The following is an 18,510-nucleotide window of genomic DNA, read 5'->3' on the forward strand; positions in this document are numbered from 1 at the left end:
AGAACCTAGGGAAAATGCCGTCCTTTACAGAAGCTAAAGGAATTCCTTTCTTCTTCTCTGTGGGAGAAACCTAAAGATACTAGGGCATTAATCAAAAAGTAGGAGATGCTCTCTTGTCCAGGCCAAATTCTTTTTCAATAAAAGAGATCCTAATTTTCCAGGCAATATGACAGTACTGACGCTTGTTAGCTATTACGTTTACCTGTGCCAGCCCCATACTGCTGAGATCTAATTCAATATTATGTAAAGCAGTTTACAAGCCCTGGGATATGGATGTAACTGGAGACAGGAATTTTATTCTGTAATTATAAGAGCCCCTTGAGCAGCTGAACAGATTCTGAACACTCCCTTTAACAGTGTGCAATGATTTCTCTCTTCCAAGAAGATCCAAAGATTAATAAATCACATTGAGTAAATTTAAAAATACACCTAAAACAGCACAGAAGTCCAACTATTTTTCAAATTCTGCATTATACAGACTCATGATTGGCTAGCTGCATCCTATGTCATGGTTCCTTTAATTTTTCTCTGTGTTCTTTTCTTATAAACTAATTATCTTCTTTGTGGTGATCCCCTATAAAAGAAAAAATTCAATAAGGTTATACAAACACTTTATGTACCTAAAGCAAGACAAGTTGTCTGGATTGTCAGCTCGTTTTTGCCAACAGCATGCCAGTTACATGGTTTTGGTGTGAGAAGGGATCCTGGAGAGACCAATACACGAGTACATAATTCACAGGTAGGAGAGGAATGTGATCAGGAACAGTCAGCATGGATTCACCAAGGGCAAGTCATGCCTGACTAATCTAATTGCCTTCTATGACGAGATAACTGGCTCTGGGGATGAGGGGAAAGCAGTGGCTGTGTTATTCCTCGACTTAAGCAAAGCTTTTGATACGGTTACCCATAGTATTCTTGACATCAAGTTAAAGAAGTATGGGCTGGATGAATGGACTAGAAGGTGGAGAGAAAGCTGGCTAGATCGTTGGGCTCAACAGGTAGTGATCAATGGCTCCATGTCTAGTTGGCAGCCGGTATCAAGCGGAGTGCCCCAAGGGTCGGTCCTGGGGCCGGTTTTGTTCAATATCTTCATTAATGATCTGGAGGATGGCGTGGACTGCACCCTCAGCAAGTCTGCAAATGACACTAAACTGGGAGGTGTGGTAGATACGCTGGAGGGTAGGGATAAGATACAGAGGGATCTAGACAAATTAGAGGACTGGGCCAAAAGAGATCTGATGGGGTTTGACAAGGACAAGTGCAGACTCCTGCACTTAGGACGGAAGAATCCCATGCACCGCTACAGACTAGGGACTGACTGGCTAGGCAGCAGTTCTGCAGAAAAGGACTTAGGGGTTACAGTGGACAAGAAGCTGGATATGAGTCAACAGTGTGCCCTTGTTGCCAAGAAGGCCAACGGCATTTTGGGATGTATAAGTAGGGGCATTGCCAGCAGATCGAGGGACGTGATCGTTCCCCTCTATTCGACACTGGTGAGGCCTCATCTGGAGTAGTGTGTCCAGTTTTGGGCCCCACACTACAAGAAGGATGTTGAAAAATTGGAAAGCATCCAGCGGAGGGCAACAAAAATGATTAGGGGACTGGAACACATGAGTTATGAGGAGAGGCTGAGGAAACTGGGATTGTTTAGTCTGTGGAAGAGAAGAATGAGGGGGGATTTGGTAGCTGCTTTCAACTACCTGAAAGGGTGTTCCAAAGAGGATGGATCTAGACTGTTCTCAGTGGTAGCAGATGACAGAACAAGGACTAATGGTCTCAAGTTGCACTGGGTGAGGTTTAGGTTGGATATTAGGAAAAACTTTTTCAATAGGAGGGTGGTGAAGCACTGGAATGCATTACTTAGGGAGGTGGTGGAATCTCCTTCCTTTGAGGTTTTTAAGGTCAGGCTTGACAAAGCCCTGGCTGGGATGATTTAGCTGGGGATTGGTCCTGCTTTGAGCAGGGGGTTGGACTAGATGACCTCCTGAGGTCCTTTCGAACCCTGATATTTTATGATTCTATGACTCCTCCAGTTAATTAAGGTGCAACACTAGTGGGGTCTGAAGGGAATCCCCAGAAGGAAGGCTGAAATTAAAACAATTGCTAAAAGACTTCTGTGAAGCATAGTAACAATTATATTGTAAGTAGGGGAAGGAGGAAGAAAACCATATACAGATTTAAGGGAAAGCTGATACCCGTAGAGCATTGGAGTAGAGAAAAATCAAGGGGAGACTGCCATTTATAGAACTAAAAGTTTGTGATATGTGTATCCACAGCTCTCAAACCACATACAGAAGGACCAAAGTGGGATATGTCCCAAACCATACCTACACTACAAACTGTAGTCGACACAAGCTATGTTGGTGTACAGCAGCCAAAGTTGGTATACCGCTGGGGTGTGTACATACTTGGCTACTTGCGTCAGCACTGTGCATACTCACCAGGAGTGCTTGTGTTGATGCAAAATACAGAGCACTAGGGTTGGTCTCCCAGTGTGCCCCATGTCACCGTCCAGCATAGTGCCTTTTGGGAAATTTTCATAGTGTGTTGTGGGATAGAAATGACTCACCCGGGGTTTCTTGTGTGCTAGGGGTCAAATTCCCAGCATACAACTTTCTCCATCCCATAATGCCATCCATATCTCATCAATTTTTGCATCTCTCTTTAAAAATCCCACAAACCCGCATCTCTGACAGAAGCACACACCACTCTGCATGGGTCTCATGCACATGGCAAATACAGGATGCACAGTTCTTCTGTATTTGCAGACTCACAGGGGCCATGATGCTTTCTTTGAGGATAGTTTGCTGTGGGACACCGGAAAAACAACTCAAGGTTGTTGGTGGGAACACAGTGGAGCACCACTTCTGGGCCTGAGAAACGAGCACGGACTGGGCGCGCGGGGGGGTGTGTCTCATTGTAACGCAGGTTTGGAACGATGCGCATTTGCTGCCAACTTTCGGCTGCACCAGGCCACATTCCTGCATCTGTATATCGAACTCACCCCAGTACTCCAACACACAAATGCCAGAATGAGAGCTTCACTGACAGAGGAGAAGAGAGTGTCAATTGCACTCTGGAAGCTTTCCACACTGGATTGCTATTGGTCAGTGGACCATAAGTTGGGGTTAGAAAATCCATAGTGCAGGCCACTGTCATCCAAGTATGCAGGGCCATTAATCGTCTCCTGCTATGCAGGACTGTGACTCTCAGCAAAGTGCAGGAAACAGTGAATGGATTTGCAGCAATGGGGTTCCTGAATTGTGGTGGGCCAATACAGATCCTTACACTGGCACCACTCCACCTTGCCACAGAATACGTCAACAGAAAGGGCTACTTTTCTACAGCTATGCAAGCATTGGTGGATCACCAGGGACACATCACTGATATTCAGTGTGAGCTGGTCAGAGGTAGTGAACGAATTCACATCTTTAAGAACACAGGACTGTTCCGAAAGCTGCAGGCAGGGACATTCTTTCCCAGCTGGTGCATTACCACTGCCAATACCGAAAGGGCAATAACGATTCTAGGTGACCCAACCTACCTCTTGCTCCTGATGTCATATGCTGGCTACCTCAAGAGCACCAAGGAAAGATTCGATTACCAGCTCAGCAGGTACAAAATGACTGCTGAATGTGTTTTTGGTAGTTTGAAGGGATACTGGTGGTGTTTACTTACAATGAGTGCTGCTGAGACCATGTAGTGCTTGCTATACATTTAGAAATATGTCGGGGTATTTTCCTGAAGCTGGTTCTGTGGTGCTTAGTGTGCATTTACAAGTACTGTTTCCTTTGACTAGCACTATGCATTCTACAGGATTTCTTGTACACTAATAAACAATTTGAGTCTTGAAAAATAGAACTTTATTGAGTAGGAAAAAACAGGTCAGAAAAACCAATGTGCTAATAAAACCACAGGCAATGATATACAAATTTTAACAAATTAACAGTGCGAAAAATTAAAATTAGAAAGGAAATAAACATTTACATCCATTTGAATGCACAAATGTTGTCCTTTAGGGCTATACATACACCAGCCGTGGTTCTCACCAGTCAGCGCATGTGAAGTGGCGGTTTTCCTTGCTGCCCCCCAGTGTGAAGTGGTTGGGGTAAATGACCACCCTGGGATGCCACATGTTCTGATGGAGGTGTAGGGAGCAGTGACGATGGAGTTCTCAGAGGACTGCAAAGGGCGGAGAGTCCAGGATTTTTGGACCTGTCCTGTAGATCAACCAGGGTCTGGAGCATTTGGATTTGCTACCTGAGAAGACCCATTACTTCCTAGTGCACTTCCCACTCCTTGTCCCTGATGGAACTCCTGGGCCTATGTCCTGTTCTCTGTCTTTTTCCATGCTTTTGGTCATATTCCCCACCCAAGCCCTTTGTTTATGGTCTGATCCAGAAAGGGCTTGAAGGATCTCACAGAACATGTCCTCCCTAGTCCTCTTCTTTCTCATCTTCATTAGGGTCAGGTGTTCTGTTGGTGGGGAGGGGGACGCCCCCCCAAAAGGCTACCACACTAGAAGCTCCTGATAAAAACAGATGTGCCTCTGGATTTACAGTCACAAGGGGACAGGGAAAGATAAGTTTCAAAATTCCCTTCCCCTATTCCCATAAACACTTAAGAAATGCTTATTGACACGCCGGAGCTTTGGAGTACCTCAGCACAACACTGCTCTCCAGATCTACCTGTGGTAAGTATGGCAAGGGTGTGGGGGGGAGGATTTTCTGTTGCATGAAGATATAAAATTCTGTTCCATATTCCATGGGTAGGAGCACAGGGCAATGGCATTGAACACTGGCACTAGTTTAGCAGATATCTCACTTCTGAGGGCTGCAGACCCACAGAGAGCACAGCTGCTACTGGCACCCAGAAGACCCCCAGGCCCAGATGCTGCTAGCCCATTTACTGCAATGGTGCCAGCCAAACTCATCGCAGAGCAGCGTGTGGAAGTGGCCTACTGTGGAGAAGGAAATAAGGCAGCCATCCCTAGAAACCTTCAGTCTACAGTCCTCTGCTATCTCCTTGAACGTTTCATTGAGATCTCTCAGGAGAATAAAAGCGACATCCCTATGCACATAAACAAACTGCTCCATGTATCCCCTCCCACCTAACCCAACAGGTGAATGAAAGCAGACGCCAACTTTTGTTCTGTTTGTTGTACCAATACCTCTTCTCCTACAAGTAAAACAATGAAAATTCAATACCTTTGTCTTGTTAACTGGGGGATGGGCTGGCACCATCTTTAAAATTAAACACTGTAAGGGAAAACACACACACACACTTACCAGAGTTCCCGTCCGCTTTTTCAGGATCATCTATGCTTGCTCGGGAAAATTGGCTAGATTGTGACAGAGTCTCAAACACGACCTGGCTTGCAGCATGGCTAGGGTCTCCTGCCATGTCTCCCTCCTCCTCCTCCTCGTTGTTCACAGCAGGGACCTCTGTCTCAGGCTCCTCCGAGTAGTCTGTGGGGTGCTAGCAGTGTCTCTGCCAAGTAAGGCAAGCAGTTTCTTATAAAAACAACAGGTCTGCAGTGCAGCATCCGATCTATTGTTGCATTCTCTGGCCTTGTGGTATCCCTGACAGAGTTCCTTCGCTTTCACGTGGAATTGCTGCTGATCCCTGTCGTAATCCTTTGCCTGCATTCCCTCATACAATCTGCTTGAAGATGTCCACATTTCTATAGCTGGTCCGTAGCTGGGCTTTGTGACACAGACAGTACCCAATGTTCACCACTTTTACAAGACTATGATACATTTTGTACAAAGTATGCCTTGTGAGGTACCATTTGAAAACTCATAATCTGCTGAACATTATCGTCTTAGTAAAATGTGTGGCAATACAGTATGTAAATGTATACGGTTTTACTGTATGATTTTAGCAAAGCATATTCCATATCTAGGGAAACATCCCAAACCAGTTTCTCGGAGACAAAAAGTGAGTCAGCACCTCAGCGATGTGTCAGCATAATCAGATCACCTGAGTAAATGGCCATTCATTGGCAGAAAGAAAGGTGTGAACGAGAAATTTACCTTTTGGCAATGGAACAGCTGGGAGTTCCCGTGTAACAGACTGGCTGTTGCCTGTACCCCAGCTGGAGATATAGCTTTCTCTTCTCTTGGAGGATTAAGAATAGAGGACACAATATAAATTACCTCTCTCTTCCATTCCTCTCTCCTCATGGCAGCAACTACGCCTAAAGGAACATTAAACTGGGAGAGTGGTCCTGGTTGGGATGGAATGCAATCTCCAGCCAGTAAGATTGCAAAAAGCTTGTGGTGAGAAAAACCTTTGCTCTGAATTCATTTAATTTGCTAAATTTTGGATTAGTTTGTGTTTTACCTTTTATTTTCTTTGTAACTAATTCTTACTTTTATGCTTCATTACTTGTAATTACTTAAAATCTTTCTTTCTGTAGTTAATAAACTTGTTTTATTGTTTTATCTAAGCCAGTATGTTTTGATTAAAGTGTTTGGGAACCTCCACTTGAGGTAACTGCTTGTGCATATCATTTTCTATTAATGAAATGACGGACTTTCTATGAGCTTGTATTGTCCAGAAGGAGAGAGCTGAGCAGTACAAGATGCACAATTCTGGGGGAAGGTCTGGGACTGGGGATTTGCTGGTGTTGCCGTGTAATGTAATTCATGAGTGGTTAGCTAGAAAGCCCATACAATATAACTGGGAGCAATTTACATGCTGGAGGCTGTGTGTGAGCAGGCCAGGAATGGTTGTTCTCACAGTGAAGCAGTTTAAAAGGCACCTGAGACTGGAGATTTGAGGGGACACAGCTGCTCATCTGTTCACATTGTACGAGGGGAATGTCGCAGGCTTGCACAGCCTCCTCCCCCTCAACAGGCCCAGGATCCCCAGTACTTCCCCTTCTACTCCAGGCAGGAGTGCATTTAGTACCCCTCTCTGTGAAAGAAGCCAGCATGGATAGTTGCACACAACAAGGGTGAGCTTCTAGGTGGGCTTGCCAAGGAGGGCAATCAGGAAAAGGCATTTCCAAAACACTGTGGGGGGGAGAAAATGGGGCTTCCAGTCTCATGACCCCTGCGCAGTGGAGTTTAAAATTGTGACCAGAGCAATTGCTGTCGCAGGAAGTGGGCCAGCTGCTGGAGGACTGTTAGGGTCAACTCAGGTCATTCAATGTCTACGCTAGCACTGCAATGACTTAAATAGGTTGGCCATTGCTCTACACCATTCAGGGAGGTGATTTTACTGTGTTGCTGTAGTGGGTTGCTTACACTGGGTGGGGGCAAATTTGAAGGCAGACACATGCACAGATAGGTTGACTCAAGGGGACAGATGACCAAGGGGGAGACCTAAGACTCGGTACATGTATCAGCGAAGCTCAGAGACACCAATCGGCACAACAGCCTGGTGCACAATGATGAGTTTTAGAAGGCGGCTATAAAAAGCCACCAACCCCAAACAGGAAAGTGGCAAGAAAGATGAGAACATTAGGTCTGCCCTAATGCTAAATCTGAAGGACAGTTAAAAGCTCCAAATTATGCTAAATGCAGTTGTTTACCCTTTATGTAGCATTGACCACTAAGAATACATTACACCTGTGTTGCGTATTGTGAAGTAATTAGATTAACTTTTGAGTGAAAAATCAAAGTGTTGGCTACTATCTACAGAGCCCAAAATAATTTGGACTGTATCTCAGAGACCAGCACTCCTTCTGTGCCCAACCACAACCACCGCTCTCAGAGAGAGTGCATCAGCTATTTGTCCTTAGGATGAAGCTCACAGCAGTCAGCTCTGAAATGCCAATCAGCAGGAAACACGACAGCCCAAACCTGGCCCCATACACCACAACATATAAGACATCTCCTTCATCCAAGCTTTCAACAGAAAGCTTTTGAATCCCATAACATTTACTCTTCTGGCTGCTAGCCATCTTCTCAGATCCTTGCAAAGGATCAGAGTTGGTTGCTACACAGGTTTGGAAAAGACACGTTCCCCTATCACGTGAAATTGTTTCGTACTATTTTAAACCTATATCAAGTATGCTTAGGTGCCAGGGTGTTAGGTGCCTCGTAAATACAGATGACAATCATGAAAAGTAATAGGCGTTTCCCATGGCTGCTTTGTTGACATGTAAAAATGTGTAACCCAGGCATCCAGGCTGTAACAGGGGAGTGATGATGAAGCCCAAGAGGTTAGGACGTATTACAGAGCAGTTACTTAAGCTTCTCCTCATTATCATCCTTGTGGGATTTTCAACTGGACTCATCAGCAACAAATCATTCAGAAAATCTGCATTAGACAGAGAGCAAATGCAGCTCAGCCCCACACAATCAACAGTGCAGCTCATCACCATTCAAAGCCACCGAAGAGTTAAAAAGTCAAATTCCTGCTAAAACCGCCAAGAGCTACAAGCCCGGCTCCTGTGTGGGTGGTGGCAGCAGCAGCTAAATCCACTCCCCAATGATTGGCTGGCCTAGTAAAAGGGGGGGGGTGGAAGAAGAGATGGGTCCCCCCGCCCAGTAAACAACTACATGGCATCTGCTCAAATTTTCAGCTAAAATCTGCCAGACAGTTCTGTTCATTTTACCGCAAGTCTCAGGAGATAGCAGCCTCTGACCTTTGTTAGAAAGAGAACCCTTGTCCTCTAATTACAGACTTCTTGAAAAACATAATCCAGCCGGCAATTAATGCAAAATAGAGAAATATTTTTTTTCTATATCAAATTAGCACAGCAGACCACACTCCAAGGACATTAAATGTACACACACACCCCAGCAAAATGGCAGCAGAATCAAAGCACACTTTCACCTGCCACGTCACTCCTACTGACAACGCTTAACTGGACTGTTTTCAAAGACGTTGCCTTTCAACTTCTTTCCTCCCGCCTGCCATCCCACAAAGACATTGTTGCTTGTGCCAGCACCTCCTGAGATCCATTGGGAAATGTAGGAGAGTTAAGCCAGGACATTGCCGATTAATCCACTAATGGAATGAATCAAAATAGTGTCTACAGCAGTTCCCCCACCACACACACACACACACACACACACACACACAGAGTAACTCCTTGCTTAACATTGTAGTTATGTTCCTGAAAAATGCAACTTTAAGCAAATCCAATTTCCCCATAAGAATTAATGTAAATAGGGGGGACTAAGTTCCAGGGAAATTTTTTTCACCAGACAAAAAACTATTTATATACACACACACACACAGCGCGTATAAGTTTTAAACCAACAATGTAATACCGTACACCGCAATGATGATTGTGAAGCTTGGTTGAGGTGGTGAAGTTAGAGAGTGGAAGAGGGTGGGATATTTCCCAGGGAATGCCTTACTGCTAAACTATGAACTAGCATTCAGCTGAGCCCTCAAGGGTTAACACATTGTTGTTAATGTAGCCTCACACTCTACAAGGCAGCATGAATGAAGGGAGGGGAGGCAGCATGGCAGACAGAGACAGAGACATACACACACACCCTGTGTGTGGGGGAGAGAGATGTGCATTGCCCCTTTAAGTACGCTGATCCCATTCAAAGCACATTGCCTTTAAAAAAAATCAAGAAGTTGAGACAGCAGCTAGGGCCAGCAAGCTCTCAGGAGCCCTGTCCTGTCCCCATCCTGCTCTATATGGAGAAGGGGCAAGGGGGGGGCAGGAGTAGGGGGGAGGGGGACACCCTGACATTAGCCCACCTCTTCCCCCTCCCCTGCACAGCAAGCAGGAGGTTCGGGGAGCAGCTCCAAGGCAGAGGGCAGGAGCAGCACATGGCAGTGGGGGGAGGGACAGCTGAACTGCCAACAATTGGTAGCCCGCTGGGCTGGGCGGCTGCAGCACAGAGAACTTAGGGGAGCAGGGAGCTGATACGGGAGCTGCAAGTCCACCCTGGTTCCAAGCCCCCACCTGCTAGCTGCAACCGGCCGCTCTTCCTGCAAGCAGTGGACAAAGCAGGCGGCTGCCAAACGACGTTATAAGGGAGCGTTGTGCAACTTTAAACGAGCATGTTCCCTACTTGATCCGCAAGGTCACAACAAAACAATGTCAACCGGGACGACTAAGTGAGGAGTTCCTGTACATCCAGAAATCTCTGGGGAGCAGAATCCATCTGGTAAATGCCTGCTCCAGGCAGTGTTATCCTAGACCCTAACTCTATGCCGAAAGCAACCCTCTCTTTTAGAAAGGGCATGAATATCCTCCATCCACTGTTCTTTCTTAAGAAGCATCTGTTTAGTGACAGGAGACCGGATTCTTAAATGCACCATCTTGCACCAGCAAATGCAGAGTTGCTTGTTTACCAAGCAGGAAAAGTAAGCAGAATAGCTGTAGTTAGGAAATTCCCATTCATTTCATTCTCAGGGTAGTACAGCAGCATGAGGTGCAAGAAGGAAAGGAAGAGGCATAGAGCAATAACTATACTGGGGGTAACATGGGTAAAAGCAGTTCCCAATAGCACATGGGTAAAAGCAAGCAACAGAGCTCCCTGGAGTGAGGAAATACTGATGCTGAAGGTTGTTGGTCCAATTTTATTTGTGTAACAGGAGATGGGGGCAAGGCTACGTATGGTGAGAGGGAGGAATCCCTCTTCAAGTGAGCTAAAGAGATTAAATTCTGGCCACTGAACCTTATGGGGGAGTCGTACAAGTGAGCTGGTTTCTGGGGTTCACAGCCTGGCCCAGCTTATCCATGCCAGGCAGAAGAAAGGCCTGTAACTGGAGTCCAGAGCTTCCTTCAGCCCTCAGGTATTAAGTCAGGCAAGAAAAACACAGAAAGCTGTGGGACAGAGGTCTCAAAGAAACGACCCACCCAGCTGCCTGGCACCTGGATGGACACATCATATGTCAGCCACAGGAGACCTCCAGTATTACAATTAATAACCCAGACAGAAGGGCCTTAGCCTTCAATCTGTCATGGCTGTTATGATATAGATGGAGACACCTGTTTTCATACCACTGGAGAAGGGGTTGAGGAGTGGGAGTCCTGTTCCCTCTTCTATTCCTATAAATGGTGTTATAGATTATGGTAGGCTGATTGCAGTGGAGAAAGTAGGTGTTCCCTACAGAGTGGTCTCTAGGGAAACTAGGGTGGTTAGGGGCCTGAAGGGGGATGTACCTAGATCAGATCAGTGACTCTCTCATTATATATAAAACACTGAGTAGGAATGATGCTTGACAGCACGCTCAAATATTCATAATGATAATGCAGGCTCAAAACCAACAGCATGCTAAGTTCAGAACAGCCCTGGTGCCCAACCAGCCTCTTTCCCACAAAAGGGTCAGTTGTCTATTCCCAACATTTCTCAGCAAGACCCTCTTGTATTTTCCCCTTTGTCCACCACCTTGGACATATAGGTATTCGGCAACCAGATAGAGACTGTTCCATGATTAAAACCTTTTCTTACATACCTTGCCAGCAAAAGCGCTCACAGCTCCTCAGATTAAGTCTCTGTCCTATTCCAAAACAGATTGTATTTGGGGATAACAGACCCATTATCAACCAATGCACACGCAGAAGCCTGCATTGGGTTCTCCTGGCTCTGTGCGGAATTGGTCATAGCATTTTCTTCCCACCTCCAAAAATAAGATTTCTCTTGTCAAGATTTGCCTCCTACACATCCACAGAGAGAAGCAGTAACTAAATGCTTACTAGATGTTAGTACACTTACTTTATCATGCCTTTTCCCACTTCCTAGTCACTAACTCCTTCACACAACCAGTCAGCTTCTACCCTCTACTTTCCATCTTCTCCCCAAACCTTACAACATTCCTGTTCCACAGCAGTAGTTACAAATTTTTGGTTGACACTCTGAGTACATTTCCCAGACCTGAAGAAGAGTTCCATGTAAGCTCGAGAGCTTGTCTCTTTCACCAACAGAAATTGGTCCAATTAAAGAGATTACCTACTCATACTGTGTCTCTAATATCCTGGGACTGACACACTACAACAATACTGCACACAACAAATTTGTAAAAAGCTCATGCTCAAATAAATTGGTTAGTCTCTAAGGTGCCACAAGTACTCCTTTTCTTTTTGCGAATACAGACTAACACGGCTGTTCCTCTGAAACAAATTTGTAGTGACAGAAGAGTCTAAAAGACTCACTTAGAAAATGAGAATGGCTTTCAGGAGAGGAAGGAGGAATCTTTGCGCTCCTACTCTTGGCTTTTCTATACATCCATTCTGTAGACAGATCCAGCTCTGGAGTCTTGAATTGTTTCCACTTTTACATTTGGCACTTACTGTGCACTGGGTGCCCTCTTCTGGCAAAACACAGATACAGCCACACGGATCAGCTATCTCCTCCCACGTGGCACACAGCAGGCCCTTTATTGGTTCTGTTCAGTAACAGTTTTCCTAATAATGTAATGACATCAATCCCATATACAGCCAGAGGTGCCTCCTCCCGAAAACTCCTTTTCTTTGTGCCGACTGCTGTGCGGCTCACGTCAGAACTGGGACTTCAGAACTAAAAACAAATGATCTACTGCTGTGTGGTGTTGCAGCATCCAGTTTAAAAAAACGTTGCAGTCAGCTATGTGGTTGTTGCTGTGATGTGTGCAGATATTTATAGAGATCCAGAGAGGAAGTCTGTAAAGTGTCTTGGGATCTTTCAGAATCAAAAATGTTAAATAAATGTAAGATATTTAAGTGATTTTTTTTCCAGTTCAAAAGATATCAAATGATAGGATAACTACAGATACACAGGGAGCTGACAACTTCCCATCTCCCATGGGGTTTTGCTCCCCGCACTATCACTCTAAATATTCTTAAGAAAAAATATCCCTACACAAGACAGACATTAAGTTTGCACATTTTTAGTTCTGACCCCATGAGCCTCAGACTGATCACCTTCTGTCAGCCTAGATTTCCCTGTTCTCAATTTGAGCTCAGTACTCCTAGTCAGACCCCCCTGTTCCTCACCTTCCTTGGTGTTTACAAGGGGGTCTAACTAGGAGCATGAGCTCAGACTGAGAACAGGGAAATCTAGGCTGAATACTCGCTTTCTGACAGTGAGCTCTATTCGTCTAGTTTCTCAATAGAAATCGTGGTTGTCCCATTGTTTGGGACATGAAAGGCTAGACTCAGAGCACTAGCACTGGAGGGAACACTCCTGCGTTGGCAGGGAAATGGGCTGGATGGTCCAACGGCTGGAGTAAGGGTTTGGATTTTACATGGGTCCTCCTAGTATCCCCAGAGGGATCTCCTCTGCACAGTTCTGGGTCTGAGAGTAGGTGGCACTGGAGGCGAAGAGGTAGGCCCAGGTGGGTCCCATCTTTCCTCTTCCCCTTCTGCCCTCACCCAGGCGGCTACACCTGCTTAAAGTGCCTCAGCATGTGCTATACCAGCTTCAGCCTCTGCCTGGCTCTTCCCTATAAATTCTTTCCTTAAGGAATATTTGACTCTTACTCTTCTTCCATAGCTTCATAATTTACGTTGCTTTTAATGCCTTCCAATCTGTCACTATCTTTCCGACACGGAGGTGCACAGACCTGGACATATTAAGCCGCGTTTGTGTATGAGAGATGTCTCAAGAAGGTCTCTTCCCTTCCAACTCTGTTAAAAGGCTTTATGTACGCACTCTTAAGTTACACTGGTTTGTTGTTGCGACCATGCTACATTTTAATCTCATGTCTACCACATCAGTCAATATCACTCCTCAATAACTTTCACCACCACTGCTTCCCAGATTTCTCCCTTCCTTTAAATTTCTCTTTCAGATTATTTTTGCCCACATATTTATCTTGCCGTTTTCTAAACGGAATCTCTATTTTCTGCAAGAAGTTGCACGTTAGGTCAACAACAGACCACGTTACCGGGCCTGTCTAGTACAGAGTACGAACATTTTACTCCTTGCTGACAAAAAGCTGGAAAAGTAGTGAAGTAGAAGGTTTAACAACTCTAACCTCAACGCATCTGATCTTATGTGCAGGGGAGGATTTTATTGCAGAATAACTACATGCACACATGGAGTTAGTCAGGAATAGCTATCCCAGAATAACTCCTTGTGTAGACAAGCCCTAAGAATGTAACCTCTTTGCTCTGTGTTTGTACAGAGCCTAGCACAATAGGGTCCTAAACTATGACTGGGGCTCCTAGGCACTACCATGATAGACAAGACAGATAAGGCTGAACTATTCCCCCACTCCCTTTGAATCTCAGATATTTTCCTGCCCCAGTATTGTCTTAAAAAAGGCTAACACCCAATGTGGAATCCCAACTCATATTGCTACACTTCCCACCTTCCCAAAAGGGAACAGGACAACCAAGGTACAGGAAACAGACCCACACCAAACCAGTCAGAGAGCAATGGGGAGACCATGCTAGCTGCCCCATTTCCCAAATGAAGAAGGCATGAAGATGCTGTACACAGCAGAGACTCCCCCACTCCCCCCGACAGGTAAAGTATCTGTGAGGAGATTACACCAGGAAGCTTGGCTGCTCTGCAGTGCACTTCCCCTGGGAGAGGCAGCAAACTCACTCGATTTCCTCACTAAGAGCCTTCTTGCCGAATTCCACACATCACAAGGGAATGGGAGGAGGCGGAAGGGCTGTGCTGAGCCTATAAGAACCAGGCACAGATCTGTGAATTTTCCAGTTGCCAGAAAGGGATCAAGCAGCACAAAAGACTGCCTGTTTTCAACGCTTCTGCCAGTGATGCATGTCTCATCCAAACCAGTTCATAACCATTAGTAGGAGCGAACACGCAAATCTTTTTGGCTAAGTTGCTCAGGAAACTGAATATACATTTTAAAACAATAAGTGAATAAGAATGCAAGAGGTCAGTGGCTCAGTTGGAAATGGATTAGATCAGTGGTTCCTGGACCCCTGTCATGGATTATGCAGGGTCTGTCCCTTGAAACAAGGCTGAAACGTGTCGAAACACTGTTCAAGAACTTTTGCTGTCTGGAGGGCACCATTTTGTTCTCAAAATAACGTCCTCTGCACAGCGTGACCTTGCACATTCCAAGCACGAGAGGTCAAGCTGGCAACGGTACTCCCACTCTGGCGGTGGCTTTCCAGTAATACCAGAAACGAGAGACATTTAGTCAGATACCAAAGAGAAAAAAGGATGAAAAATGTTTGGGAACCCCTGGGTTAGATAAATTTTACCCCGAGGTTGAAGCCAGCTCAAAGGGGCAGTGACTGAAAGTTGTTTCTAGCAGTTACCATATGCAGCCATACTACCTTGGACTATATTCTCATCTGTACTCATAAAAAGAGTAAGGTCAGACCTGGCAAGTACTTGGATGGGAAACCAGCAAGGGAAATTGTTCTACTGCATGAAGTAGCCGTTGTGATAAGATAGATGGCACTTTCCCCTCCAAATTAGTATGATGTTACAACTCTGTATTCCTGGAGGTGCAATCTTTTAAATGAGGCTTCAAACTAACACTCTAAACCCTAGCTCTTTATGGTAGCTGAAGATCACTTTTGTGGCCCAGTTCCAATTTGTGCAATTACATTCTGCCTGTAGAATATGGCACATAGCTATGCTACTCAGCAGTCTGGAACAAAATGAGGAAGAGTACCATATTCAATTGACACTGGGGAAAGGGCATACTTCACCCCAGAAGTGGCTGAAGCAAATTCTAGATATTGTTTATAAAGCACTTTGGCATGAAAAGCACTAGAAAAATACAAAGCAGGGAAACTGACTGGCAGAGTCACAACAAAATAACTATTTGGAAGTAAGTGGAGTAATTTGGAGTAATTATTCTGGAATAAAGTCACATTTATTCCAGAACAGAGTGTCCACATGGGGGAGTTATTCCACTATAGCAATGAAGGTCAATTTCCTTGTATTGACATGCCTATAGTATCTAAGAGACATTTAGCAGGACACATGAAATGTGCTCTGGAAGTCTCAGTTCAGTGCCTAAGGGGCAAGTATTTATATCACAGAAACCACCACAATTGGTCCCTTTGTTGGCAGACTCAGCAGAGGGGCCAGGGCTGAACAGCACAGAGAGCAGCAGTTCTCAAACTGGGGTCCGCGAGCAGGGCTGGATTAAGGCAGAGGCTGATTAAGGCAGGGGCTTTAGGAGCTGCAGCCCAGGGCCCCAGCTCAAGGGGGCCCCTGCAAAAATAAATCACAGGCAACGATCTCTGGGCCACTAAAAAGGGTGCTCAGGCAGGGTGCCTGCATGCCGTGGCCCCACACCGCTCCCAGAAGTGGCTGGCTGCTGGCATGTTTCTCTGGCTCCTGGTGTGGGGGGAGGCAGGTCTGTGAACTACCCCCACCCCCAGCACTGTCCCCGCAGTTCTCATTGGCCGATTCCCAGCCAATAGGAGCTACGGGGGCAGTGCTTGCAGGCGCAGGCAGCGCACAGATACATGCTGTCCCACTCCAGCCGGGGGCCGCAGAAATGTGCCAGTAGCCAGCCGCTTCCGGGAGCGGCATGTGGCCACGGCATGAAGGCAGCCTGCCTGAGCCCTGCTGCACCGCTGGCCGGAAGCTGCCTGTGGTAAGTGCCTCCCAGCCAGAGCCTGCACCTCGCACCTCCTCCTCCACCCCAACCACCTGCCCCAGATCACAATCCCCCTCCTGCACCAAACTCCCTCCCAGACCCCACACCCCCTCCTGAACCCTAATCCCCTGGCCTTGAACAGTTACCTGGAAGGGAGGAAGAAGGAAAGGTGACAAAACTGAAACAGTCAAGAATGTATGGATAAGGTTTATCCACTAGATGGTGTAAGGACAACACAGTGAAAGGTTTACAGATGTCAATTAATGGCACTTACAGTTCAAAGGTGTAAAAAAGGCATACAGGAAGAAATGGAAGAAAGGTTGAGTTATCCCTGAGCACTTTTATCCAGAAAGTAAAATTCAGTTTTGCCATTTCTGATAAAAAATGACTTGGTAAGAAATCAGCACAGTTCTTAAAGAGAAATAAATGTGACGTCTCAGAAAAGAGTTAGCTATGCAGCTTTTAAACACTAAGGCCCGGACACATAAAGGTATTTAGGCACCTAACTCCGAGACTTATGCTCCACTACGATCTACAAAACTCCTGCCTGGCTGTCGCTGAACCCTGTACCACGAAAGCTTATGCCCAAATAAATCTGTTCATCTTTAAGGTGCCACCGGACTCCTCGTTGTTTTTGTAGGCACCTAAACTCTTTTGCACCTACATTTTTGAAGTAAAAGTTCAGCATTGCAATACCTAAATCCCTCTGTGGCTCTGAACCTAAACCACCAATTCAAATCCAGCTCCCAGTCAGAGTGCGGGGAGAAATCTCATTCAACAGACCAAATTGCTGCTTCTGCATCTCAATTACTTTAGCATGGAGCCTGAATTACTAAACCTAACCTCCTTTGCCCTGCGCTGCAAAGAACCAGGTGATAGGTTGCACACCGCCGTCTCTACAACACCAGACCCAGCCTGTGGCTACAGAGGACTTTGCTTTCTACTGCTATCAGATTAGAGGCTCCCAATCAGATTAGCTAAAAGCTTGAAATCTCATTAGTTTGAAAGCCAGGTCTGAATTTCATCTGCCCCAGAGCCAAAAGTGAGACTAGGAAAAAACCCTAATAGATCAAGAAATAACGAGGAGCAAATATGGAAGGAAAATCATTTTACAGAGAGATTTACTAAAATGAAAACGTGACCGTTAAAAAGTGAGGTTGCCTGGCTTGCCAGGAAACCTCCATGAAGTAAATTGCCATCTGAAATGCCTATACACGTTTTGGCTAATATGTTGACACCTGTGCGCACCTTCATGGAGAGGTCATGACTGGACTGTGTAGAGTTGCCAGCACACACACTGGCTGATCCATTGGCTCCTGTGCCCACCTGCAGTGTCCTCGTGATCTATCAGGGTACAGCTGCCATAGCAGGCCCTATGATTAACTGATGCTGTTTATGTACAAGCTGAAATTGTGACCAGTGTCCATGGCCTCACAGGGTATATGGTATTTGCACCTGGTTCACATTTTTTGTTTGTCCCAATGGATCCTCTGAATAATTCTGTCCCGTATGGGGATTTGCACATGCCTCATGAGGGCCAAAGATTAGTTTCACAGTTGCCAAGCTCATGGTATAGTCTCACCAACCTCTCCCCCAAGCTGCTGCCAGATTTACTCTGGGCCCAAGCTACGATAAACACTACCTCCTTTCGGTAACCGTTCTTGAGGAAGTTCTTTGATTTGAGTCTGATTATTTATTCAATAACTCATTTTAATTTGTTGCATGATTGATTTTCTGTTCTTGTTTGGTTGGTGTGTCACTCACCTTAAAAGAAAAAACCCAGCCACCATGAAACCTACTACATTTAGCTATTACCCTTGTCTTCTCCCTTTCCCCCCCTCCCTTGCATTCAATACCCACCTTCACACCTTGACCTTATTTAGATTGTAAGCATGTTGGAGCAGAAGCATTCATTCTACATTTGTACAGTGCCTAGCACACTGGATCTCCATCTTGACTGGGGCATCTGGGAGCTACTGTCTCATAAATAAAAGAATAAAGTAGTTAAGAGATGGATTTGATTGCCAGGATTTGATTGCCATCAGGAAAGTAAGTACAATAGGG

The 18,510-nt window shown here is 45.6% G+C and overlaps 1 protein-coding gene across 14 annotated transcripts in view; it reads right to left on the reverse strand.

The window, feature by feature from the left end:
• RBFOX2 (RNA binding fox-1 homolog 2) overlaps positions 1-18,510 on the reverse strand; it is a 251,988-nt gene that overhangs the window by 184,854 nt on the left and 48,624 nt on the right. The window contains exon 1 of one of the 14 annotated variants that reach the window (XM_075123559.1): positions 11,383-11,507. The exons of the other annotated variants lie outside the window; for them this stretch is intronic. The gene's annotated coding sequence lies outside the window, so the exon portion shown is untranslated. Of the gene's footprint in view, positions 1-11,382; positions 11,508-18,510 lie in introns of those variants that run through there. 14 annotated transcript variants of the gene reach the window in all.

The sequence above is a fragment of the Caretta caretta genome, chromosome 1, assembly GCF_965140235.1.
Source record: "Caretta caretta isolate rCarCar2 chromosome 1, rCarCar1.hap1, whole genome shotgun sequence".
Lineage (NCBI taxonomy): Eukaryota > Metazoa > Chordata > Testudines > Cheloniidae > Caretta > Caretta caretta.